The 26741-nt window shown below is 39.4% G+C and overlaps 1 protein-coding gene across 11 annotated transcripts in view; it reads left to right on the top strand.

Annotated features, from left to right (window-relative positions):
* The window catches only part of TENM3 (teneurin transmembrane protein 3), a 1287844-nt gene that overhangs the window by 855409 nt on the left and 405694 nt on the right, over positions 1 to 26741 (top strand). For 6 of the 11 annotated variants that reach the window (XM_046940110.1, XM_046940108.1, XM_046940105.1 and 3 more), the window contains exon 1: positions 26439 to 26524. The exons of the other annotated variants lie outside the window; for them this stretch is intronic. The gene's annotated coding sequence lies outside the window, so the exon portion shown is untranslated. Of the gene's footprint in view, positions 1 to 26438; positions 26525 to 26741 lie in introns of those variants that run through there. 11 annotated transcript variants of the gene reach the window in all.

The following is a 26741-nucleotide window of genomic DNA, read 5'->3' as shown; positions in this document are numbered from 1 at the left end:
CAGGTTGAGCATGCATCAGACAGAAAGCCAATGAATGAGATCAAAAGATGAATTATTTATTAATGTGCAGTATCCTGAATAGTTGTTCTCAATGATAAGGAGAGTTTTGCATTGGAGCTTGTTTATACCCTTCATATTTGTAATTTAAAAAAAAATCAAAGTTGTCCCAGCTACAGTACAGTACAGGACAGCTACAGATAAAAAATTGCATGTTGCTTTGCTCTTTTCTTTATAGAGTTTGTAGGGAAAAAATCTAGAGAGGTTGAAGTAGGAAGCAATGCATGTATGCCCATAGACATGTATTGCAGATATGTGGATACCTCTTAAAATTGTGAAAGGCGTATTAATGGTATATGTGCAATTACTCTACTTCACAAAGACCATTTTAGATGTCTAGATTTTACTGTAATATATAACATTTAAAATAATGGTTTTGGAGTTTGCGTTATCTCACTGGAATCATCTTTCAATTATTTTTTCCTCCTTTAACTTAAAAGAATAGAAATACTTTACTAGTATAACTGAAAAATTTCCTACAGTCCCTCTATCTTACAGTTTCAAGGCTTATTGATATTACAGTGGTTAAGGAAACGTAGAGTTTTAGCTTTCTGCTTTCTGCATAAGAATTTGTATTTGAAAACAACAGGTGGAGCTTCATGTATTTATAAGAACTTTGATTCAGTCGTCAGATAGCATTAGGCATAGGCAGCAGCTTTCTCACTTTGAGCAGCTCAGGGGACTATTTTAGGATAAAAAAAACAATCTGGATAGTAAACAGCAGAAATATTTGCAATTTGAAGCCTTCTTGATTTTATACACTTGCTAGCTTTGTGTCCCTGAAATGAATAAAATCACAGGGATTCCATGGAGGATACCACTCAATGCTTTGGCTAGCCCTACAGTACAGAACCACCATCTGAATACCTTTTCCTGGAAAAGTAAATGTTAGCACCGTACCAGAGTTCTTTTTGTCACCTAACACACAAATGCATAAGGGAAATTATTGGTCACGGCAGAGGAAATAGATGGTTTTCAGCTTTGGCAAAAATAGGTGATGATGTGTCTGTAAGTGGAGAATAAAATGTCATTTTAGCAGTTGTCGAGATTTGATGGATCCCACCTGAAGTTTTAAATTTTACTTCATCTTAAGAATGAATTCTTCTCTCTTGTCTTTACTTAGAAGAACAATTACTTTTTGGAGAGAAATGCCACGTCACACCTTAGTTTCTAAGTGCTTGTGAGGATAAATAATTGAACACAAACAAAACTTTTTTTCCACCGTCAGAAAAATAATTCTTTTATGAAATGGGAGGTTCTGTTCACTTGTATGTAGTACTTAGAAGTGTTTGACTACAAAAAGAAAGAAAAAGGCAGCACTGATTGATTTTATTGCTGATGTGAAGATTAGAGTCAAGAAATGATGTCAGTTTGGCTTAACTAAAGGGTGAAAAAATCACAAAATCATAGAATGGCTTGAGTTGGAAGAGGATCATCAATTTCCAACCGTGCTGCCTCTTGGCAGAGATGCCAGCCAATAGATCAAATCCTAGGTCAGATTGCCCAGGGCCCATCCAACCTGGCCTTAAACACCTCCAGGGACAGGGCATCCGCAGCCTCCCTGGGCAACCTGTTCCAGCACTACATCACCTTTTCAGTGAAAATTTTCCCCCTGACATCTAGTCTAAATCTTCCCTCCTTTAGTTTAAAATTGTTCTCCCTTGTTCTAATCAGTATGTACGTATGTAAAAACTTGATTTCCCTCCTGTTTTTAATCTCACTTTATATAATGGAAGGCTTTAATAAGGTCTACCTGTAGCCTTCTCTTCTCCAGTCTGAACAGGCCCAGCTCCTTAAGCCTGTCTTCATAGAAGAGGTGGTTCAGCCCTCTGATCATCTTAGCAGCCCTCCTCTGGACCCTCTCCCAAAGCTTTTCCCTAAAGATTAGTTTATCGCTAGGATTTTGGCAAAGAAAAAAAATGCATTATCCTTTTTTTCATCAAATATTTGATATTTCTGTATTTCCCTACTGAAGTTTCTTAGTTTTAAGTTGTCAGAGGTAATATGAAAGACACAATACTACTGTGTTATGTCACTGTGTAGCAAAGAGCACTTAGTTTTGCTGCTGCTGTGCGCACCCACCAGCTACCCACAGTGCCACCACCAGCCTTTACAAATGTCATACTTTGGCATGCGCGTGTGACTTGAAGCCAGCTGCAGGAAAGCCTCTGAAAGTAAATATGGGTTTACTTCTTATAAATGCTGAAACATCCTTATTTAAAATTGAAATATTTGTACATATATTCCCTCTTGAAATTGATAAAATCTCACCAATTTCTCAATCAAATGTGAATGGAAGATAAAAGTCTCTGGAAGTACAGACCAGCTTAGGAAGCCCATTGCAGTCCACCAAGATAACAAACCCTAGAGTAACTTTCAAATCACTAGGTATAAGAGCATGAAGATCTATTCAAGAGAAGGATCTTTTTTCTTTTCCATTCAGCCTGAATGCAAGGGGTTGTTCCCAGTGAATGAGAAAGAGGAAAGAATAACATTACGATTCTGCAGTACGTTCTAAAGTTCCAGCATCTGTAACAGGTAATCTAATTCCTTTCACTTAAGCTGCAAGCTGCGAGCCCTTGGTGAGGAATGCCACGTCTCTCACAGTCCTTATCCACCTCCCTGTTAAGTTCACCGCTGGTGAAAATTCCATTGAAACAAGTGCTCTTGCACTGATGTAAAGCTGGTCTATTACACCAAAATAATGGGCTCTAAGACTCAAAATTCCTTACGTGGCTCTCGAGTGAAAATATTTACTGCTTTTTGAAACATTTTGAAAAAGACGTTTGGGGCTATTTTAGTGGGATTTCCTGAGTTCTTTTAACTTGCTGCTTTTTCTTTTAGAATGTCCAGGAGCTGGTCTAAGTACCTTTCCCTCCTACCTCACTGCTATACGTGCTATAAATCTTTGTGCTTTCATCGCATTATGCAATTGTTTTTGCTCTTGTGAATCCCACATAATACAGAAAAAATGTTTTCTAATATATAGCTTATATTAAAGCAATAGGATATAGTATGTCACGTTTCTTATGAGTAAATTCTAATAATGGCTTACATAAAAATGAGACTATCTCTTTCTCTTAGCTTTGAATTTAAAAAGTATTGCAGTATCTATAAGTATCTCTGATGGCTGCATAGACATTCATCATACTAAATTGATTTGCCATGCCTGAACAAGCTTGAACAATATGAAATTTTAAAGATATTGCTGTAAAACCCATTCTTTAATTTTACTAAAATAATGAAAAGCATATTTTACTTTAGTTTACAAAACATTGAAATGCTAATTCATATGAAGTGTTTATATTCTTCACATATATTGTATTGTTGTATGTGGTATTAAAAGCTGTTCCTCTTTTTTTTTTTCATTTTCAGTTGTTTCTATTCTGTTTTGCAGTAGGAATTTCTAAAATGCGTGGACTTGCTGTAATTTTACCAAAGTTTCTAGCCATTGCCATCAGCTTAAACTGTCTGCTAATAGACTATAGGTTACTGTGCATTGTCTAGCATGAGTTAAATAAGAATATTTCTTGTCAACCAGCAATAGGGAAACAAGTAACAATTTCAAAATACGGGATCTGGTGAGTTCAGATAATGGATTAAGTTAAATTAAGAAAACTACATAGCAAGCCTGGAGCATGCCCTTGTTATTAGTAAATACAAAGAAAAGTAACATAAGTAGAACCAAGCAAACAGAATTCTTTCTTGTAGTTGTTAAATTACTGCATTCTGTTATTTAGGAAAATCAAGTCATAGAAAACCATGAATACTGCTTATTAATTTTCAGTCTGCGATTTAGTTACCTTTCTGCACCCCTGTGTTATCCGAAACTAAACATTCAAGCTTCTCTTTGTGTTTCCACTTTTCTCAGCAGCAAAACTTTTCTTTTTAAAAGTCACTGTTTAGGACCACTGTAATAATACTGAGGAGCTCAGTGGGTTTGATATGACAACTTACTTTTTGCAAATTGCATCTTTACTCTTTTTAATAAAGCAGATTTTACATGCAATGTCAGACTGGTTTTGGTGGGTTTCCAGTGACATACCATGTTATTTCCACAATCACCATTCAATGTATTTATATAAATGACTGCTCTCAATTACTTGATTTGAGAGGTAGCTTTAGGAGTTTGTTCCCTATTTTGGTGCAGTGTTATTGAGATGTACGGGACACCTGAGCATCACCATTTTTGTATTTGTCAACTGATGTGTATGGAAGAGGTGTTTTGTTTTTCAAAAGTTTATCTAGCACATAGGAGCATATTTTACATTGATTTTTCACTGGAGCTATACAATTAACCATCCTGATCTGGGAACTTCTGTGAGAACATTCATGGCATTTGGCTAGTAAATTCAGTTAGTTAGCTGTAGTGATGGGAATGCAGAGCATTGCATAATGCAAGGATCAGCCTTCCCTACAAAGACAAGAATTCAATCTGAGATGCTGATCTGCACAAATTTTCCTGACGGATGTATATACTTCTGCTGCTTTGAATAGGACTTCTTATGGGCATTTGTGTAACTAAACCCATAGCAAATAAACTGGAAGCTTTTTAAGTATAGGAACTGTATTACTGCTATCTAATTTTATTTTTGTTTTAAATGTATTAATGGCTTTTAAAATAAATTATTTTCATGTCGTAAACACTAGGTTTATGCCGTCACTTTCAGACCATGAAGCCTGAAGACATTACTGAAACTTGTTGACAAGTAGAGTGATGCTTAATGCAGAACTATAATGTTTGTGAGTTTGTGAGTTTATTTAATCCTTAATAATGAATACATGTGCCTTTAAGCAGAAGAGCTCTTTGTCCTGCAAGTTCTTAGGATGTACTAAACCAGTATGCTGTAGCTGAAGATGAAATTAATATTAATGATGAATGGAAGCTGAGTTTGGTGATGCTCATTCTTTCCCCAGCCCCCTACAAGCAAAATCCATTAGTATAGATAGATCAGCATTAAAAAACAGGAAGGACAGAACAGCTCTCAGTGCAGAGACACTTTTTGCATGACCTTTGATATGATAAGCTTGTGCTTGGTCATTGTGATGCCTCGAGTTGACCTATGCAGATGTTAACTCTGATGGAGCCATAGAGAAATATTATCGGTGCTTCATGTGCATCTTCAGTGTTTCAAACTGCTGAGCTTTAGAGGAAAGAAGCACTGAGCTTTTCTGCTTCTGTGTCATAATACTGATTGCAAAAGGGTTTCATTCAGGGATCTTAAATATAAATCTATTGAAAATTGGTTTTCAGGGTGATTAAGAAAAAGGTGCACTTTATTACTTTTTATTAAAAATTAGTGCTTTTTTAAAAACTGCTGTGCTATTCATAACTGACTCAGGATCAGACTCATTTCTGGACATCCACCAGAAGAATGAATTTTAATTTTTAAGGCTCAACATAGTCCCAACAGATTTCGACATCTAAAGAATTACTCATCTCCGGATCAAGTTTGTGCCTCTAAACACTGAGAAATTGCTTAGGGATTAAAAACACTGAGAACACTAAATTCTCAATGCACTGCAGGTCTGCTGAGAACGCTGATGCATGAGTTTTGAGAGCTGCAGAAATTTCAAAACAATCTTATTTCAGAAAACAGTTTTGTTTTTGTTTTTTTTAGTTTAGTTTAGTTTTGTTTTTTTTTAAGCCTCAATATAATTTATTGTTATTTTAATTCCACTTAATGATTAGACAAGTGTAGCTTCTTTATCTGCCATTCTTCAAAGCTTGTATCTGGATACATGGCCACACAGAGAAGATGTAAATGATTAGCCATGTCCCAGATAAAGTGATAAAAGCATGCTTGTGTTTTACAGTGTGCCATAAGTGTAAATGACCACACTACTGTGTGGTCAATATACTGTGCCAGTATATTAATTCTACAAGTCACAATTGCGACTTGTAGCTTGCAAAGCAATTAACTGACGTAAAAGAAGTCTGGAACGATGCATGTACCATTTTTTAAGTGAGCTTAAAATGATCTTCCTACTCAGTGCTCACTGCGTCAGCCTCACTCCTTTCCCAGAACTGTTTCAGGTGTACAACCACTCTAACAATTTTGAATGCATGCATTTCTATTTGTGCTCTTTTGAGCACATGCTTTTCATGTACAGCCATCAATAACATTGCATTTTTGCAGCTGAAAGAGGTATCTGTCTCTTTATTCAACATAGAAACGTACACAATACTGGTCTGAGATTGAATGGCCTTTGAAAATGCTGCGCTCCAACATATTCCCAAGTTTTCCAGTAACTGCATTCCTGGTTTCATCTCAGTTCTCACCTGAGACACCTTTTATTTCCACCACTGCTGAGTCTTTCCCTGACAAGTGCCACAACCTCTCCTGTTCCCAGCATTAATATTCTCAGTTATTGTGGGGAAATATGGACGTGATTGTTATCATCCAGATTGCAGTGAAAACTTCAACTGTGACCTTCTGGGTCACAGGGGAAGAATCCTACTCTGTTAGTAACAATGAATCTGTCGCTAGGCAATATAGCTGGGCTCTGAAATTTCCTCATGTGTATTCTCATCTTATGCATTATTAATGCCACTCCCGTCTTGCTCCCCATTCTTTTTTTGCTAGTACTTCTGTTTACTTTGGTATCTGGACTCTATCTGTCTGCTCTGGCTAGCTGGTGGATTCTGCTGTTTGGAAACTCAGCTTCCCTCAGGATGTTCTGCTGCTCCTGGAGCACCACCTCTGTGGTGGGAGGAAGGGCAGTGCTCTTCTCTGGGTTGAGTCAACAAGAGCTGGGCTAAATATTTTCCAAATGAAAAGACTTACTGATATCTTTATTAATGTCTTTTAGGGGTGAATCTGATCTGGATTTCAAAAAGCTGACTTCAGATCTAAAGGAAAGAAGTGAAATGTCATTAATGTTGATGAAGTGAGAATCAGATGAAGTTGTGTATACTGTATGACTTTTCATTCTATTCCTATCTGTTGAAAAACCTAGTCATGCTGTAGAGCTGAATATATACATCAAACAAAAAGAAGTTCTTTGTTAATTTTAAGGTATTTCAAATTAAAACCATGTTAACTTCAGGAACTCTACATCAAGAGAAGAACTTCTCAATATTTCTCTCTGAACTGTTTCTTTTATCTGCAATCTGCTCACTTTTATGACCAAAAAAATTAATCAGCAATTCAGTCAATCACATCTAGATGGTATTTTGTGAGTCGCATAGCAGGAACATGAGTGCAAAGATTCATTCAGAATGCCTTGAGAAAGGTTATTCTTCACAGGGTGTTTTGTGATGCATCTAAACCTCACTACTGTCTTGTTTTCAGTGAGAGCATCAGATGTTACCTTACTAATTTAGAGGCCTGAAACATTTTAAGCAAATATTGGCAGAGGGAAAAGGAAGGACACTGGAAGTAGTCAAGAAAAGGAGCGTAAAGCAGCTCTGAACTCTTTTAGTATGTCTTATTTTTATTTGCTTGGCTATACAAAAGGTGGAGCCTCTACTTAACCATAAATTTATGCTTAGCAAAGTTCTTAGTTAATGGAATGCAGGCAAGGGCTACTGGGCTCTGACCTCAGAGAGATCCATGCAAGCACTGGGGGAAGGCCATGTCTCTCTGCCACTCTACAAACATTCTCCATGAGGAAGTTGTTTCCTTGGTACTTCATAAGCATTGTTTTACAATGAGCAACTTAATGACGTAGAAGTACAACATTAGCTGACTGGTTTGTAATCTTCACAGATATGGAAAACATCAAAAATGTTATAAGGTTTTATAACTTTTTACTTGTCTCTAACCTCATTCCTTATTCTACAAAACACAAATCCTTTTTCTTCTCTTTGCGTTTTTTTTTTTTTTAGTAACCACAGCTATTTAACATCTTTTAAGCAGAAAAAAACAGTTGCCTTTCAGTGAAAGTGCACCGCAGGTTCTTTGAATGAGGACTTGTCAGTGGTACTACAGCTGTCCCACCATGGTGAAGTATGTCACCTTGGTAACATGCTTAGTTTCAATCAGCCGTAGATCCGTTTTCATTCCTGAACCTAGCTTCAGCTAGTTTTTGAATGCAGTTCACTGTGGCATGAGATCAGCTGTCTCTTCATTCATTTAAGTTAAATCTATATTTCTCCTCATGCCTCCAGCTTGTTTTGTTGTCATACCTCAGCTAAATCATGCAAGTACCACCATATAATAGGCATAGTGGAAGAAGGGTCTTGGTATGTAAAAAGTTGGAGGACTGCATTAATGAGCAATTGTTTAGTGTACAGCAATACAGTTTTTCTCAAGTGGGAAATTAGTAGGGCATTATAGGAGGCCTGGTTAAAAGAAAGAAAGAATGTCACTAGATTTTTCTTATTGAGTAGTAGTGCAGAGCAAATACCAAATGACTTCTCCCTTTTTAAGAGCCTACAGAAAGGTGGGAGCTAATACATCCATGCTCTCATTTTTAACTGCGGGGAATAGATGTTACTCCAGGCATATAGCTGAAGTGTTTTGACTCGACATACAGTATTCTAAGGGAAAGGGTAGGAAATGCAAAGTAATTGCTGAGAAAAACTGTTCTGATGATTTTATATAACAGGGAAAATACACTGCTCTTTTCTGACCTCAGCCAAGGGTGACTTTTTTGCTTGACAACTATCGATTCTTTTTATAAACAAAGATTAAAACTGCATCTGCAAAGAGGTCCCATTCAGATTGGCATCTTTGTGTGAGGAAAGAGCTCCTATTTCACATACCCTGGGCATATTTTTTTTCTGATTCAGAGAGATAGTGTAGGCTCTGAAATTTGAATCTTTTGCATATAACCTGCAAATGCATTTCAGGCAACCTTTTTGCAATAAATGAGAGCAGTAACAAGCAAATGACTGAATATTTGTAACAAAAAAATGGTAATACCAGCAAAACAAATACATCAGGCATCCTGAGATATTAATGGAAGACTCTAAATGTTTTTCAAAAAGTGTCTTTTGCATTCTATGTTATAAATTGCAATCTTTCCTGTCTGAATCATGTAAATCACAGTGCTTTCAGATGAAAAAAAATAATTATAATACTGATTCTAAAGCTATGGAGAACCTTTGGAATGGCATTTAGCTATCATACGCAAGTCACAAGAGTTGTAAACAATCCTTCTTACCTGCGGCTCTTTAAGTAATTACACATGAAGAAAATCCAGTTGTGTTGCAGATGAGCACTGAAAGGTGGTTTCACTGCAGTCCTGACTTGGTTGAGCTATGCACCTTTTTTTTCTCACTTTGGAAAAAACCTTTGCATTTTGTTTGACTCTCAGTGATATAAAGATAGCAGTGTTTTAGTTGGTAAGCCTTGTTTTTAGAGCTTACCTCCTCAAACAGCTTCCAAAATGCACTTTGCCGTGTTCAGTCGCACTGGTAATAATCTAAAAGGAGAGAATGTTATTATATGAAATTGTTAATGTACAGGTACATTTTATTTTATTTTATTTTGTCTAAATGATAATGGACATTGACAGTGTATGGTATTTCAGTGACTTTTTACTTAATATGTATTTATGATGACCTATCTTGTAGAAATAAGAAATGGGAAAAGGACTTAATGTGGATTTGAATATGTATATTACAAGAGAAGCACAGCAATGCAGTGAAGACTTCATTGTGAATGGTGATCAGCATTGGTTTACCTTGAATGTGCACTTTAACCTTTAAGGAAGTTTCCTGGAAAATAATCTCTTTTGCATACATGCTGAGAAAAGTTCCAAAACCTCTCATCATGTCCCTCTGAGAAACCCAGGTACCGTTGTGGTGTTGGCTTAACATTGGTTCCCCATCAGTACAATGTTAGATAAGTTTTAATAACCCAAAGCACTTGAAAATGGTAGCCTGTAGTCAAATTCAGTCACAGTGAGATGCATTGTACTCTGTTTTACATTTGTGTGAAATTTGTTGTTGGATAATCATTATTAGGCAAAAAATAATAATAATAATAACAACAACAACAAAAAAACAGTTTCTAGTGTAAATGCTGACACTGCTTTAATCGTAGTATCATAAATGCAGCATGTGCACCAAGATTAACCAAAGGAGATCAGACATTCCCATTAGAGCTTAGCTGTGTACCAGATACAGGGACGGATGGAGAGGTGGATAGGTAAGTAGATAGATAAGAGTAAAGGAATATATATTATTAAATTAAATACACGTGCTAACAAAGCAGGGAAAGTGTATACATTTAACAGCTGTTCATTTTTCATTCACATGATTGTGTAAACACACAGAATAATGGTACCTGACAAAGAGCTAAGAGGAAGGTTAACATCCAATGTGAGGTGGAGTGTTTAATGGATGAACTTAAAAGCAGATAACAATACAGCATCCCATGTATACTTTCGTAATTGTGCGTTCCTCCAGAGATAATGGATATCATTATCAGCGGCGCCTGTCCTAAGAAACTTGGCAAGGTTATGATTGTTTGTTACAGCTTTGGTTATATTAACATACACATTAATATTTATAAATATTTGATGTCATGTTAATTTTTCATATAAGATGATTTATGTAATGCTGCTGTGCCCTGTTAGAGGGCATTTGCAGTGTGCTTCAGAAGGAAGCGGAATTGATGCATGTTCTTTAAGAGGACTTGCCTGCGTATTACAGTGCTAACAGTGCATTATTCTGGAGAATAGCGATTTAAAGATGAATTATCTGAATTGCAGATACACTCCATTAACATTTTAAATAAAACATAAAGAAAAGACCACAGCAAAAATAGGATAATACTAGCGTTTGTTTTTTTTTCCCCTAAATAGCAAGAAATACAGTGTTAAACTCCTTGGTTTGACCTACATTCCAAGACCTTTTTGTTACATTGGGGAAAATGAGTAATTACTTTCATGACCTAGTTGTAGAAATTTGGGGGGAAATATTACGACTGCTTTCCAAGTAGTTACTGGGGGTAGAATAGTTACTATTATAGATGTATATACATTACATATGTATACCTTTTGATGAGGGAGCTTACTACGTAGTTTACTGTAAATCCAACCATAGAGAAGCATAAAACTTAGCATTGACTGAAACAGTAAATGTGACTTTGAGCTTAGATGAAGTGGTAGAGATCTAAATAACTATCATTCAGCTTCACTATTTCTCACTAATAATTGGAAAGCAATTGCTAATCATTGGGGTTTGTGAATTAGTGAATGGGCAAGCAAGCACAACGCACAAATGGCATATTGCAAAGCATAGTTTGTTTGACAAATGTAGTTTAGTTTGAATTATTTGTAATGCTTCATATTTGCACAAAAACTTATGTGGTGTATTTTGCACAGCAGCACATTGCTTGCTAAATCTTTGGGAAATAGGCAGGACTGCTTTTTGTGCATTACCACAGACCTTCAAGTGGAAATTAAATAGCTTTTAGTGCAGCAGTATCGCATCTTGTCTATAATACACATATATTCTTCTGTAGAGAGGTACACTATTAGTCCATTCTTTTTACTTTTTCATCCATGAATCATGAAGCAAAATTTAAGGAATAAACTGTTTCTGGCTCTGTCTCAGACTTTATGCATTATGTCAGGCCACTTCTGTGCAAGAGATATCTCAAATTTCATTTTCTGTGTTATATGTCTACTAGTTATACGTGTGTTTTAATCTAGTTGTGTGGACTTCTTTGTAGCCTCTAGAGAGGCTGTGATCCTAGAAAGCAGCTCATCCCTTCTTAAGTGTCTAACAGCACTAGGAAATATTGGTCATGTCTTTCCATTCCTTGAGTGAAAACTAGGTAAGAAAAACTCAGACTGTGGCATGAAAAAAGTTTTTGTGGTAATGCAGGTGAGCTTTTAGAATTGGGGGTGTGCACAGAATTGCATTGCTCCTCTAGCACAGGAAAGCAGTCAGTTCATTCTGAGACCAGCCAGTCCCAAGGCTCCTGTACAACACGCCGGTTCTTCTTCCCACTGCAGTGTTTCCTGACCCAATGGCACTGACCATGTTATTTGCCTGCCAGCTCCTAACAGCTGGGGAGTGGTTGTTGCAGCTTAATTAATCACAAACCTCTAGTAGAGTTTAATATCTTGTGGTCAACAATGTAAGTGATTGAAGCACATCCCATAACAGCAGTATATAGGTCCATTTCCAAGGAAAGATAATAATAATAAATTGTAAAGATTTATCTGGATACTGATTTTTTAAAAAAAACATCTTTACAGATTCCAGATTAAATTATTAAAACATATTATCCATGGAACTTCTCTGGAAAATATTTCAAATGGCCTGTACCTGTAGTCAGGTATCATTCAAGGTTGCTGAATTTCTGGCTAGCCTTGGTTACCCTAACATCCACCTTTAGTTGCTGCAAAGCCTTTGGGCTTAAGTCAGCTTTTTCACTTTTGATGGCTGTCGGGATTTTACGTGACTTCATAGATGCAAGTAAACAATGTCTCTTGACTTTTGGGCATCTATTTTTAAGATGTTCCCACCACTGGTCCTGTGAGATACAGGTACGTTTTTAAAAAGTGTATCTGTAACACTACTCATTCTTTTGCTTTCAGGAATAATGTTTTGCTGACTGTGTGGTTAGATTTGGATTAAACTTAGAACCTCTAAAATCGTTGCCACAAAATTGGATCAGAGCAATGAGTGTTGTGTAAGAACCTATGCTATGGACCAGCTGCTCTAAGCATGAGGACTAGAGAATGAAGTATACAAGGATTTAGGCTACTGCTTCCTAAGTCGTCTTTTCAATTTTCAGTACCAAATGAGAATTTCATCAGAGTTAACTACCGTGGAAGGGGAGGGCGAGGAGAAATTACATAGAATCTCTGAGTTGGAACATGATTAAGTAGCCGTACAATGTGGTAACTGAAACGACAGAGCACATTAATAGGGCTTCGCTGTAGGAAATACCAGTATGGGCAGCAGATGCTGACAATGAGAAGAAATGGCAAAGTTCTACAAAATATAAGCACCTATTGTCTCATGAAAATCTTAGAATAAATGTGATAGTTTTTAATAGGCAGATTAATTTTATGCAAGATTTTAAAAAATAAATGTTTATTAGCCCAACTATGTGTTGATAGTATTATTGGGAGTATAATTCAAACAAAATGCAAATAGAAGGCAAAGTCAAGACAAATATTTCCATTTTTTTTATTGCACCCAAACCCGCAGTTGTTCTTAGTCACATATTTTATTGATGGTATCTTAATGTTTCACTGGAAAGAATATGTATGAGCAACACTTTCTATTAACTTTCATTGCCCAAGTTGTGAGAAATTCGAATAAACAAATACCATATAATGACAAGTATACGAATAATTAGAGGCAAAAATTCTAAGTAAATCTTGAGTTTTATTAATACTGAAGGGAGGCATTCACAATGTATGTTTGTATGGATTAGAGCTATTTAAGCTTCCGAGTGCTTAAAGCCTGCTTGAAGGGTGGCTGTAGCTGTGCACTGGTAATGAGAGAAGCCAAGGAAACATGACCTACACATATTTAGCTATGAGAGCATGTAAAAACAAGCATCCAGAAATGAACATGCCTTGAAGTAAGCCAGTAACCAGTTAACTGTTCATTGCAGGTTTAGAAAATTCATACATGTCAAGAGAATTTATCGAGACATCCTTTTCCATAGCTTTCTTTTCTGACATGTTGCTGGGAAGGACGTGGAATAGTCAAGACCAGGTAAGAGTAGAAGAGGCAGGATGTTCTGGAGAAAAGAAAGCAACATGAGTAGTTGATATGATGCTATCAGAGTGCTTATTCCATAAGGTAGATGTTGCTAACCAGTGGCACAGGCAACAGGGAATTTTCTCAGGAGGAGATGTCCTCTTGAGAACCTACCTGACCAAAGAATGGTCTGGAACCAGTCCTTACTTAACCAAATGAAAGGTAATGTAAAGTTAGCAAGAAGTCCTAGAGTATCTATGATAACCTGTGTCAACAAATCAAGTGCTGGTTGAAGTACTAAAAGGAGGCAATTATTGTAAAAAAATAGCAATACTTTTTTTAAGCAAGGAGTGATTTTAAATATTCATTTTAATAAAATATTCTTGTAAATAGAAATACTGCAATTGCTTGTACTCAGTACAAATCAAAGTAAAATAAAATGCAAGTAAAATATTTAACATTTCATTATAAAATGGTAATATATACTTTAAAAATACACAAGCACAAGTTATTAATGCATTGATGGAAAAGCATCCAGCTGTAAGCAACATTTCTATACAACAGAACAAGAAAGAAAGGTGGCTAATTCCTTTCCATTGACTTTGTGGGGGAAAAAAAAAAAAAAAAAAAAAGGGTAGGAAAGACATCCAGTAGAGGTTTTTCAAGGTAAATAACAAGTGTAAGTTTTTACACTGCTCAACTTTTTAATAGAGTTTTCTTGAGTGTTTTTGAAAAGCTGTTACTAGAAAATTGGGTAACGAGGATAAAGTGAAATCAGTAAAGCCATGGTATTTAATTGTAATATAAGTTTGAAATTCTCAGCTAACTCTTCTGTCTCTCTGACTTCTCTCAAGCTGACTTTTTTAAAAATTCTAAAGGTATTTTTTATCAGTCTAAGAAGCAGGCTTTCTAACAAATAGTGAGTATTATTCAGATCCTTGCTTTTTAGCCTGATAATTATGTTTTTACAAGCTATACCACATAGAGTGTCGAAATTCATGTGTAAGTGGGGGGGAGCAGAGTTTTAACGGCCTTCCAAATAGTGTGACAATCAGTCTGTGTGTTAGTGATGACAAGAAGCACTTCCTCTGATCCCTTCATTTATTTGTGCATAGAGCTGTACGACAAGTGCTTGACATCCTGGATAACCACGGCTAATCAAAGGAAGTCCCATAATGAAACTGAAAGCGTCCCATTTCAGTTCCTTCACACAGCTGTAACTGTAATGGCAAAGTAACAATCTAGCCACTTAAAACTGTTTCCTGTGTTTAGCACAAATGAGGCGGGAGGATCAGGAGAATAAAAAATAATAGAACAGAAACGGAGGTCAATGATTCACATTTTCTACAATCAGCTGCTAGTGTTTTGAGCAATTGGTTAGACTCGTTTATTCTTGTTTTACAACCTCGTAAGCACTGTTGTTATTTTTCCTTTTGTTCACCCGGCTGTTCCTTCAGACACTTTCCCAATGATACAGAAGATGTTTCTTTTTATTTTCTAATTTTTACTGATTGTAGAAAGAGACCGAGGAGCGTTGCAAGTGTCAGCCATGTGAGTATACAGCATGTTCTCCTGGAAGCTTATGTCAAACTAGTAAGAGTGCATCAGTTACATCAGGTCTTTGAAACAGTAATTTATGTGATAGTTTGTTGAGCTAAGTTACCAAGTGGCTTTTAGAGAAGGTATGAAGTGATTTCAGGCAAACAGAGCAGTCTCACAACTATCCTTCTGTTCTGCCCTTAACACTTGGTGCAGCTAAGTGAGAACACAATCTAAATAGAAGTATTAAAACCAACTATTCTTGAATACGATGTTCAAAAATATCTGGCTCTTTCCCTGGAGCAGTTTCTTTTCATTTCACTGAGATTTCAGTTTAAGAATGAGTCCTTCTTCTGAAAATATAATCTGAACTAAGCATTTCCTACTTAAAAATTGCAGGAATTTCATTCCAGTCATTCTGTCTGCTTTCTGAAAGGACACTTGATGATGAGCGATGGACTTCACAATAAAAAGGTTTTTCTTTTCCCATTGTAGTCTGTCTGCTGTTCGCAGCACGGTCACATTTTTCTTAGTCGATGCCCACACATCTCCTGTGGGCAATTAATGTGCAAAACTGAAAGAAATATATTGTATGTGCAAGGGCATTGAGAAAAATGTGAAGGCGGCCAAGCTGTGAAAAAGCTGAGTCTAAGGAAGGTGGATCTGGGACAGATGTGTGTGCACTGAAGGAGAGGGAGTACCTGAAGGGAGCTAGTGGAGTGCTCAGTGATCTCATTGCACCGCCACGCAGCACAAAGGAAGAGAAAGAGAGGGCTGCTTCAAGCGGTACTGCAACAGACACGTGGAGGGGGTTAAAGAGAGGGGGGGATAGGGAGGGGAAATCTGTTTAGTAATGCAGATCTTTCTTTCATGTCAAAATGATCAGTCTTGTTTCACTTCCAGTCACTTAACTTTTGTATCATTTTGCCTTCAAGCATTACTTCCCTTAAAAGGACATTTCAGAACTGAAAGTTGATGTTACTTATTTTATTTACAATCCCAACGTATCCAAAAATGAGGCGTTGCACTTTCAAAATGAGCTATAAAAAAAAAAAAAAAGCCAGTATTTAATAACTTTTTCATATAGAAGAAACTTCTATCTTAAACAGAATAGGAGATCAGAGGTATTTTCCTTCCCAGTAATCCTCAGAGAAACTAGCTACCAATGGTACAAATATATTAGTAGGTAAAGATCTATGAATCAAAGGGTAAAATGCATTCTGCAGACAGCATGTTTATCCATGCAATACATTTCAGGGTTTTGTGATCATTTGTTTGGAAACTATAGGAGGAAAGCTGAAGCAGTGTTAGAATTTGAAGTCTATGTTCTACAAGTAAGAAAGTAGCAAAATATGTGATATCCGTGAAGTACTACTTCTGTGGTGATAATATATCATTGAACTGAACCATCTGAGGCAAATTTTCACTCATACAACTTCCTCTTGAAGGGTGGCCTCCCATAAAACTGAACTCAGAGCAGTACTGAGTGTTTTTTCTTTAAAGCTCTTCTTCTTTAGTTAAAGACATGAGTGTGGCCTTGCAGTGAATTGTCAGGCTAAAGATGGCTTGGGAACCTTGCTCATCACCTGAAGAACTGAATAATTTGTTTGTCTCTGCCCCAGAGGTTTTTATACAATTCTGGGCAAGGCCTTAAGCCCACATGTCCCTAGTTGGCTTTACTTCTATGGTAGGAATTCATTAGAAACATTGTCAGTGCTTCATGGTACAGTGCCCTCCGTCCTCAGCATGCTTGTATATTCCAGATCAGGCACCCTGAATTTTAGAACTTCAATTCTGAGTCTCAATAGGCTTATTTACAGTGTAAAATAAGGAGGAGTCATTCCCCCAGTACCACAGAAATGCCTGTGACAAAATTAATAATGTCCTTATTCAATGCATCATTCTAGTGGCATGCAGTAAGGAAGACAGGGCAAATTCTATAGACTGTGGGAGGGGAAAAAAAAAAAAAAAAAAAAGCACAGTGATTAACTGCCTTCCCTTTAAATAAGGCTGTTTGCTAGAAAAGCTAAGTATTTGATCACTGAAGATGGCATCCCTGCATCAAACAGCAGGATACTGAATCACAGCTACATGGCAGCCTTGATTATTGGTGACATTCACTAATTTTTGATGGTTTGATGTAGCAACTTCATTGCTTTTTGCTATCACTTTTCATTTTAATATGTAACAATAAGTATATGCATTAAAATAATCTGATTTTTACAAGAGGATTAACACATGCAAAGTAGTACTTACAGAAAACATAGAAAAATGAGAAATACTATCAGCATAGACATGGAAGCTATTATCTAATTACAAAAGGAAGTGGTGTGTGAATTTGATTATTGCCAATGTTGTTACTTATTTGTATTGCCGTGCCTTCTACGAGCACTCAGACTGCAAGAGCTTTCAGACTCCCTGCATTAGACGTAGCCTAAATGGAAAAGACCTTTCCTGTTTCCAGAGAACTTACTGTCTAAGCATAAAACAGAAACACCACAGCAGTGCAGCTAATGGTGGCACACTGAAGCGGTCAGCGCAATAGAAGTGACCTCAGCACAATCACAAATGCTGTCTGAGATCACAGGAAAGAACACCTCCAAGAAGCAGCTAGGAAACAAGTGAGATAGTTCAGTGATTTTTTTTTCTACCAAGGATTTCTTCCAAGTGTCAGAGAAATCATGGAAAAAAAAGCTCAGAGATGCATTTCAAAACTTAAGAATTGGCAAGAGTGGTTGGCATCATATGTGAGCCTGACATGGGTGTTGAGCTTCTGACAGTAAGGAAGAGATGACTGGCAGGATGGGAAAGGGCAATGGGAGAATCCTGAAAACGAAGGCAAGGAGTTGAAGTTCCACAACAGAGTGGAGAGAGGCTGCCAGAAGCACACGGCATCGCCCTGCTGCCTGCAGTGGCCAAAGTGGCAGCCTGTGAAAACCAAACCTTTGCAGAGTGCTCTGAAAAGTTTTAAGCCACATACAACTAAATCAAGATATACTTATGTATATTTTACTTTCCATGGTAGAATTCCTTTTGACAGACGTAGCAAGGTTATTGTTCCATGATTATTTTGAGAACTATTTATTCTATAATGGAAAAATATAAATGCACACGGAACTCTAATTTTGCCACATGTGAGCAGCAGATCTCTGCTGCTGCTGCTGCTTTATGATTTTCCATTTCTTTATGATTAGTGAATAAACACAAAAGCTGTATTTTCAAAGTGTGAATATACAGAGATTTTCACTAGTTTTCTTCTGCTAAGTGTTTCAGAAAGAGGAATTGTAGCTCTGTGTTTCAGAAAGCTTCCAAAAAGATCTATACTGTAAAATGAAGCTGTTCAGAAGTAGTTCCTTTTCTGTTTCACCTTGTTCTAAGTCCCGTCCCCAAAATAATGGGTCAGCTTTTCTTTGAGTCAGCAAACGTTAGAGTTGATATTAATGCTGAACTGGGGTTTAAGTTTCCTAAGATCAGAACCTTTTGTCTGGATTCAGTGTTTTGCTATGAAATCAGTGGTCTGATGATAATTTTAGCTTTTAAAAAATCTCACTATTATTCATATCGTATTGTAAGTTTTGATGAATACACTATTTCAGATCTAGTTTTGATCAAACATAATTCAGGAGAGGTAATGAAGAATCAAACATGCTGTGTGCAATTACGCTGCCATGAAATCAGCAACACGAATGTGGCACTGATGCAGCTGAGAATTTAAAAAGTGAAGATAATGAAAGTGAAAGTGATTTTATTCTGTTTTTTATCCTATGTTCTCTTTCAGTTCTCTGTATTTTAATTCCTGGGGGGAGGGAGAACAAAAAACTTGTGTATCCAGAAGCTATGGGTGTTTTAATATCACCTTATCTAATACACACAGTATTCAATGTATAGCTGATTGAAAACAAAAACAGAAGGCTGAATGCATATGATAAAAAGGACTACAGCAGTCCAAATTGATGTCGGTGCCAAATTTGTCTCTCTCCACTGCTGGAGGCTGTCCAGTGCTGAGGTAAGATGTGTGAAAAGTACAGGGTTCCACTCAAGCTGCTACATTTTTGCACGCACATGCTAAGACACATTGTTGCAAAGAAAAGGTGAATATAATAGACTCCAAATTTAGGTCACTGTAAGTTCCTGAAAAAAAATTACGTTCAGAACTTCCATCTGAGGGTGAAATTAGTTACACAATTCTTTTTGTGTGTAATTATCGCTGAAGACATTTGGAGTTTTCCATATACAGCTTCTTGTGATTTAAGAAACCTATAAATTCAATTTATTTTGTTACAGCTTATAATTAAAACAAAACCAACAAATTTTAACATGTTATGATCTTTTCTCAAGCCAGAAAAATAAGCGCATTTGAAAAGATAAGCACTGAAAATTAATAGAGAAGGAGAATAACTTGTATACCTTGCGTATCACATATGTTATGTTTTGTGGGTGTTTATTTTTTTTAAAGAAGTTTGAAAGTGAAGTTGATGTAAGAGCATCAATATTAGCTTCTGTGATAACATTTCTGATTGCTCCATTCGTGTATATGAGTGCTTGTTTTCTGTGTCCCTTCCTTGTTTTCCCTAAATGGAAATCTCTCTAGAGAAAAAATAGCTTTCTGCATTGTATTTCTTGTAACTTTCCAAAAGGTGATGTGGTACATTAGGAGAACTCTTGATTATAGTTGTCATAGTAGAGCTGGTCTTGTACCTGATGGATTGAAAGGGGGTCTCTACCTAGTAAGTGGCTAGTTACTGTGCTTTCTTTCATCTTCACATCTGATAAACTGACTGTAGAGCTGACATACTCTTTATCTGTGTCATTGCCCATGTTTAGTCCATGTAAACATTACTTCTACAGAAAACTCATATTTTCACAGAAAACATCTTCACAGTTCCTCTGTTCTACATTTCTCTCTCTGCTAGTGAAGATTATCTTGAACTTTCAGAAAAGCAGCAAAGAGATACTCCATCACTATTGTTTCAGCTGACAAAAGCTGGACGGTTGTATTCATTCTGTGTGATTGCTTCCCTTGTTGCTTTGGCCTCTGGTCTAATTGTTCCCAGGTTGTTCAGCTCCGCAAGGAGTGCCCCTGAAGTCTGGAGGAAGGGAAAACATACAGCTCTCTTCTACAGTAGCATCTTTCTTCTTCCCAGATTCCTCCATCATCAGATTGATCTGCTTTTCAAAAAAGGAAAGAGGACCCCTAAGTCATTAACAGCATGTGGGGCTTCACATATGATTATACTAATGTACACAGCTTAGTACCGTACCAATATGGGAAATTAGCATTTTCAACTCATGCTGTTTCTTTCACGCAAGAACCTTGGTTTGAATGCCTATCAGCCTCCAGTTTCAACAAACAAAATTAAAAAAAAAAAAAAAATCTTTCACTAAGAAGTTGCATTCCATTGCCATGGAAACCCATGGTAACCCTACAAATAGGGTTCATATAGGAAATAATATGTAAAAACACAGGTCCAAAACCAATTGGACTTGCGTATGTTGTTCCTTAATAAGACTGCACAGTGCCATAGCTGTCTTACTCTAAATGAGATCTTCTGAGAATAGAAAAGAAGAAGGGATTGTAAAAAGCAGTTATATTCTTTGATTATCTGCTGTCATTGGAAATAGGAATCAAGCTTCCAAATACACTGCTCCTTCCTCAGGCTTCTCCACCAGGTATGTCAGGGAAATGTTTCCATAAAAAACTAAAATATCACTTGACAAGAAAGGTGAATATATGTATGTTTATTCACTTCAGTTTCATAAAGAAGCATTGGAATATCCAAAGCTTTTGTGAAACTGGTGGAAACAAGCACTCCATCTTGAGGCTGGAAAGATCCAAGAATGTTGTGAGTTAAACTGACATGAAGTTCTGTAGTATGTGTGTGTGTACACAGAGGCTGTAGCCCCATGGTGAATGTAGCACACACCTTTGTTAGCTTATTAATCCAGCTCTTCTGAGACAACTTCTGTGATTGCAAACCTCTGAGCCACTTCAAAGAGCTGCTGTTTTAAAAAGTATCAAAGACATGCTGGAAATAAAGCTCTGTCCTCTGAACAGAGAACACTACCTATCCCGTGGTCCTAAAGAAAGCAACTGGCAGAGTATTGTATGGAGTCGGCAATATTTAGGGCAGGACAAGTACTTAGTTTAGCATTTGCAGTCCCATAGCATGCCAAGGCCCTTGTAACTGTCAGAAGGAGAGCTCTTTCTGTCAGATAGAAACCAGCTCTTGCTGCTGGCTCTGCCTGCCACGCTGCCCCAGAAACCAGGAACGCCACTTACCACGCACCTACGTGACCACGACACAAAGTATTGTTTACTCTCATGCTGATAGAAGCAAAGCAAATTTTGAAAGGTTATTTATGATTTTCCTGTAGAAGGAGCATGGGATATGCATGAGCTCTTATGAGTACTATTTATTTATTTGTTTGTTTGTTTGTTTGTTTATTTATTTTTGTAGAGTATATGCTTTACTCAAAATACCATAGCTTCTGCAATGGCAATCATTTAGGACAGTCTGCTCACCTCCGTCCTGACTTTACTGTTTGCTGTATGTATCAGTAAAGCCAATGAGCCACCGCATCGCCTGCTTTCGTTTCTGTAAGACAAGGCACCGGCATGAGTTTTTAATATAAATGCATATTTGTTATTAACAACACATACATTAAGGAAGATATTTTGGGATCTTGTGGTGCAGCTTTTCTCTGCTAAGGCAAAATGATTAGACTGAAATTTTCTATTTGCGGGAAAGACCGTATCACCCAATTTCCCTGTAAATATTCTCAGCCACTATTTATTCTTAGGCTTCTACAATTATGCCATATATGATTTGATTATTGGGGTTGGCGGAACCATGGCTAATGGAATCAGTATCATGGCTACAGCAAGCTTTGTGCATTCTCACTGCCAGTTTTCTGCATAACTACACTTATGTCACTCAAGCTGCACAGGGGTACTCTAACAATTAATTGTAAACCAGGGGGAAACTTTTAATGGACCTCTTCTTGAGATCTTGTGTTAAAAAAAGAAAAGTTCCCATGAGTGAAGTATAAGTTAGCTTTTCCAGGGGGAAAAAAGGAATGAATTACATTTCTCTTCTTGTCCTTTAAATGAATAGCGTAGTTTGGGTGAAATTATCGGGCAATTGCATGCCTTTTATGCAGATAATGCTATTTGATGAAAGCGGTGTTTTGATCTGCTGAGGATAATACAGATCCAGGGTTGGATTCATTGGTGAGAGTAAAGCTGTCTTCTGTGATAACTTCATCTCAGCATGAGGTCAGACGGGGAAAACTGGGATGGGGGATTAAAAAATGACACAGTCGGAGCAGTATTCAGTTCCCTGCTGTGCTCCTGGCTGCACACTATAGCTTATGTTTCTGATCTGTTATGGTATTGTCTGCTTTTCTCTCCCAGAGCAGAAAGAGATTGCTTAAAACTTTTCTTTTTTCAGCTAGAGGGATTAGTTCGGTGCAGCTTTTTTAATTAAAGAAACTGTATCTTTGCGGTGTAATTTAAGGCTGTACAAGAAGGCCATCAGCATTCATAACTTAGCGCTGTTACCTGCCAGAAAGCCGAGCCGTTCCTTTTGCGCTCTGTGCGAGACATCACCAGCCAGGGTTTGGAGGGTTAAAAATTGATCGTTGGCCCTGCGATTGGAAGAATCCAGTTGGCCGTTATCTCCCAAAAGTTTTCAGGCAGCTTTGCCATTAGTTTATCAGGGCTTTCTTAAAAAACATCTCTGTGACATCAGGAAAGGGGAGAAAAAATAGTCTGCTATGTGAAAATAGACCTGAGCGTGTTCTCTCCTCTAAGAAATATAAAAATGTCCTCAAGTATAAAAGTGGCAACTATTGGAAAGGTCTCTGAGAAACAAGCAACTTCTTTAGATCCACGTTTAGTTTTGTTCTAATGATTATCCAAAAATATAACTGCTACCTTCATTAATTGGGAGTAGTGCGTTAATAATTTGCAGGTGTTCGTGATACATAGCAATGGTCAGTGTGCGTTTGCATCTGTAGACATAGACATTTGTGCATATATGTGTATATACATATGTCTGGACGCATCTCTATACAGATGCATATATGAATACACACACACACACACTTATATATATATATTTTTTCAGCTCCAAGAGTTGAATTTACAGCTCCATTTATCCAAGATTAATGGCTAAAACCTTCAAATGTTTCAAATAAGGCCCATATGGTGATCACTTTACAAAGCATACAGGGACTGTGCTTAGGTTGCAACATACACATTTCCAACTAAATTCCATGCCAGATCAATTAGAAACAGTTCTCCTGAGCAGACAGGAACAAACACAGATTGTTACCACTATACTGCCTGAACTCTTATCTTCCAGGAATGAAAGCACTCATCTTGAATACGGCGTATTTTACTTGCAACAGTCTAAGGAATTTTTAAAAGCAATAATAATATTTTAATGAAGTCTCAGTTTAGATGCATCAAGACAGAGCAGGTAACACCCAAGTTACCAAACCAAAACAGCAGATCACTGTCCCTCGTGAGAGCTTGGAGTTAGACGTGCATTTCCCGGGCTGCATTTATTAGTGGTGTCTTCTGCTTGGAGGAGTTCATGGCAGGGAGAGGGGAAAAGAAAAGAAACAGACAACGCAAAAGCGCACTTAGTGTGTGTGTTCCTCATTCTATGTGTTTGTCCTTTTTTTCCCCCCTTTAAGTAATCCTTTTCTGTGGATTTCCTTTATTTGAGCAGCTAATTGGTGGAATTTGTTACAATGATTTTTTTTTTTCATCTTTCTTTCAGCCAAAAAGATAGAAAAGGGGGGGAGGGGGGGGGGGAATTAATTATGAAGTTTCTTTGAAACAAGGCCTTTCTTCTTACAGAAATCATACATTCTGAGTAAATGTGACTCTCTATTATGGAAACCTCTGCACGCACACATAAGGTCTGTGTCGTGCCTGCTGAGTCCCTGTCGGTGCCTGTGCTCCTCCCGTCCCTGGGGCGTATGGGTGGGCACCCCAGAGTGTGCTGGGGGGGGAGTGCTGTATGGGCAACCTCACATCTTCTCAGCCTCGGGTACTGACTCATGGTGATGGCAATAATGGCTTCTCGTGCTGGCTGCTGCTCATGAGCACAGGGTGATTGAAATGACGTGCTGGGTTTTAAGGCCGTGAGTTTAGCTCAGCCCGTAGATCCTAATGCAGTCCTAAGCACATAGGAAAGCCATTTCGGTACTCCACATCACATGCAGACTCCTTCAGGTTCTTTTGTAGGAGCCCAGTGAAGAGGGTCAGCAGTCGGTGCGGCTCAAGTGCGGCGTTTTCACCAAGGGTCAGCCTCGCAGATAGCTTTGTTTTATGCAGTGGAACACAAACTAATGTAGTGGAAAAGCCTGACCCCCATTTAAAGGTTGATTTGTATGATAATCAGTACATTTAGTGGCTTCAAAATGAATGTGTGTAAGGCCCTATCTTGCTTTAATTAAGGTAATTAAGACATATTTCCCTCTGCAGACAGCTATTTAATTTTATGGCTTCGTCAGTGATCAGATTCGAGTGTTTGTTCTACGATTTTACCACAATCCAGTGCTCCAGCCAGCGCCTTTCTCGCTCTGCTTCCGGCAGCCCGGCACGCTGCTGGGAAACCGGGCAGGTGTCAGCGCCCGAAGCTTCCCCTGCGTGACGGGGGGGAATTCGGGGCAGGGCTCAGGGCAGGGCGGACGGCCTGGCACCCTCCTTCCGCACCACTGCGCTGCGCGGGGGTAGCGCGCAGGGCTCGGCCGAGAGGGATAGGGAACGGGGGCGGCCCGGTGCGGGCTGCGGGGAGCTCGGTGTTGGCACGCCGAGAGGCGGCAACGGGGCTGGGGGCAGTTTCTCCCTTTATTCGTTGTGGATAAAGGACGTTTGGCAACGGGGCGGCTTTGGGACGCGCCGTTTTCAGACGGGCGAACGTGACCCCAAGCGCGCAGCACGGCGGGCACCGTGCGGGCACTCCTCGGGAGCGCGGGGAGACGACGCGTTCAGAACACTTTCAGAAGTTTGGAAGGAGCGCAGACGTCCCGAATCGGCCCTGTTTTGGTGTTCCCGGTAGGTGAGTGCGGGAGCAGCACCTTCGCTCTCCTTCGCTCGCACCGACTGTCCTCAAAGGCTTCCTGGGAGTCACGGAGAAACACAAAACCCAGGTCGCCAGGGCGTGCACGTGTCCTTTTCGCGTTTTCCTACCCGACACAAAGCGCATTGGCAGCCCAGAGGTGTGAGAAAGGGCAGCGCGGTGCTTTGGGATGGGATGGGTGGCGTAGGGTGGGACCGCCCGCACCGCTCTGCACGGCCACGCACCGCCCGGACCGGGTGGGTGTGGATTAGTGTTTGCCATTCCATGGTTATGCGGGGGGCTTCGCACGAGCGAGGTGTGACCCGTCTGAAGCGTCTGTATTCAGGGCGGTGAGAAGTTCTGTTCGATCCCGGAGGAGCGGATCGAGCTGGGTCATGCGAGTGGCAAAACGAGTGCAAAACGCACCTCCGTGTTTGCGTCTGCAAAACTTAACTTTCAGGTTTTTTTTTAATTTTATTTTATTTTTATTTTTTGTTAGAAGGCCGAAAAAGAAGCAAAACCGCACTTGTAGCCGTAGCTCTCCCAGGTGCGCTTCAGTTCAGCAGAAATGCAACTTTGTACGCTCTGCGAGTACAGTTGCAGCGCGTGGCTCAGCACGGGGCTGCGGCGTGCCGCCTTTCCCCGCCGTGTTTGGCACCGAAGAGTTCCGCGCCCTTCACAGCTACACCCCGGGAGACCCTCCGCCGTGCGCGGTGTTTGAGGCGGAGGTGGGAGCGGCCCCGGAGCCCACCTGCGCGGGGCGGGGAGGCACTGCTGCCCCGTCGGCGTCGGGGTCCTTAGGAGAAGCCTTTCCCAGAGCGCTGCTTCTGGGTGACTCGAAACAGTAACTCGCTGGTAGCACCGCTTTTCCGTTAGAAAACACCCGTAGCGTTTCCCGTGCGCTCAACCTTATGAATTACACTTAGAGGCGTCGGGTACATTTGCGATCGCGCTCGATGCAGAACGGGGCTTTGCAACCTGAGCGATTTCTTTAATGTTTGCTGTCGCTGAGGCACCGGTGGCCATCCCCAGGAGCCGGAGTGCCGGGGCCGTCCAAGGGCGAGGGCGTTCCCGGGCACGGGTTCAGGGAGCGGCGGGGGTTCCCCGAGAGCCTTTGGGACTCCGCGGCCCCGGCTGAGTTCGGGACTCGGAGCGCTCGGCCGTGCGGGACCCGCGGAGCGTGACGGGGAAGGGAGAGAAACGGGAACGGGGCACCGGCCTCGGGGAGGTGGGCAGATGCGAGCTCCCGGCGTGTGAAAAGTTACGGGGCCGCTCCGGGCCGGGGGCAGCCGAGCGGGGGAAACGCGAGCGGCGGCGACTCCGGGCCCCTCCTGGGCCGGGCGTCGTCGGGGCGGGGGCCGCGGCTCGCTTCCCCGGGCCGTGCTCCCACGCGTGCGGATGGGGAGACGAGGCGGGCGCGCGCCGACTGCATCGGCTGCCGGGAG

The sequence above is a fragment of the Gallus gallus genome, chromosome 4, assembly GCF_016699485.2.
Source record: "Gallus gallus isolate bGalGal1 chromosome 4, bGalGal1.mat.broiler.GRCg7b, whole genome shotgun sequence".
Taxonomy (NCBI): Eukaryota; Metazoa; Chordata; class Aves; order Galliformes; family Phasianidae; genus Gallus; species Gallus gallus.
Note: the sequence above shows the minus strand (reverse complement) of the source record. Positions and strands in the feature narration are given on the sequence as shown.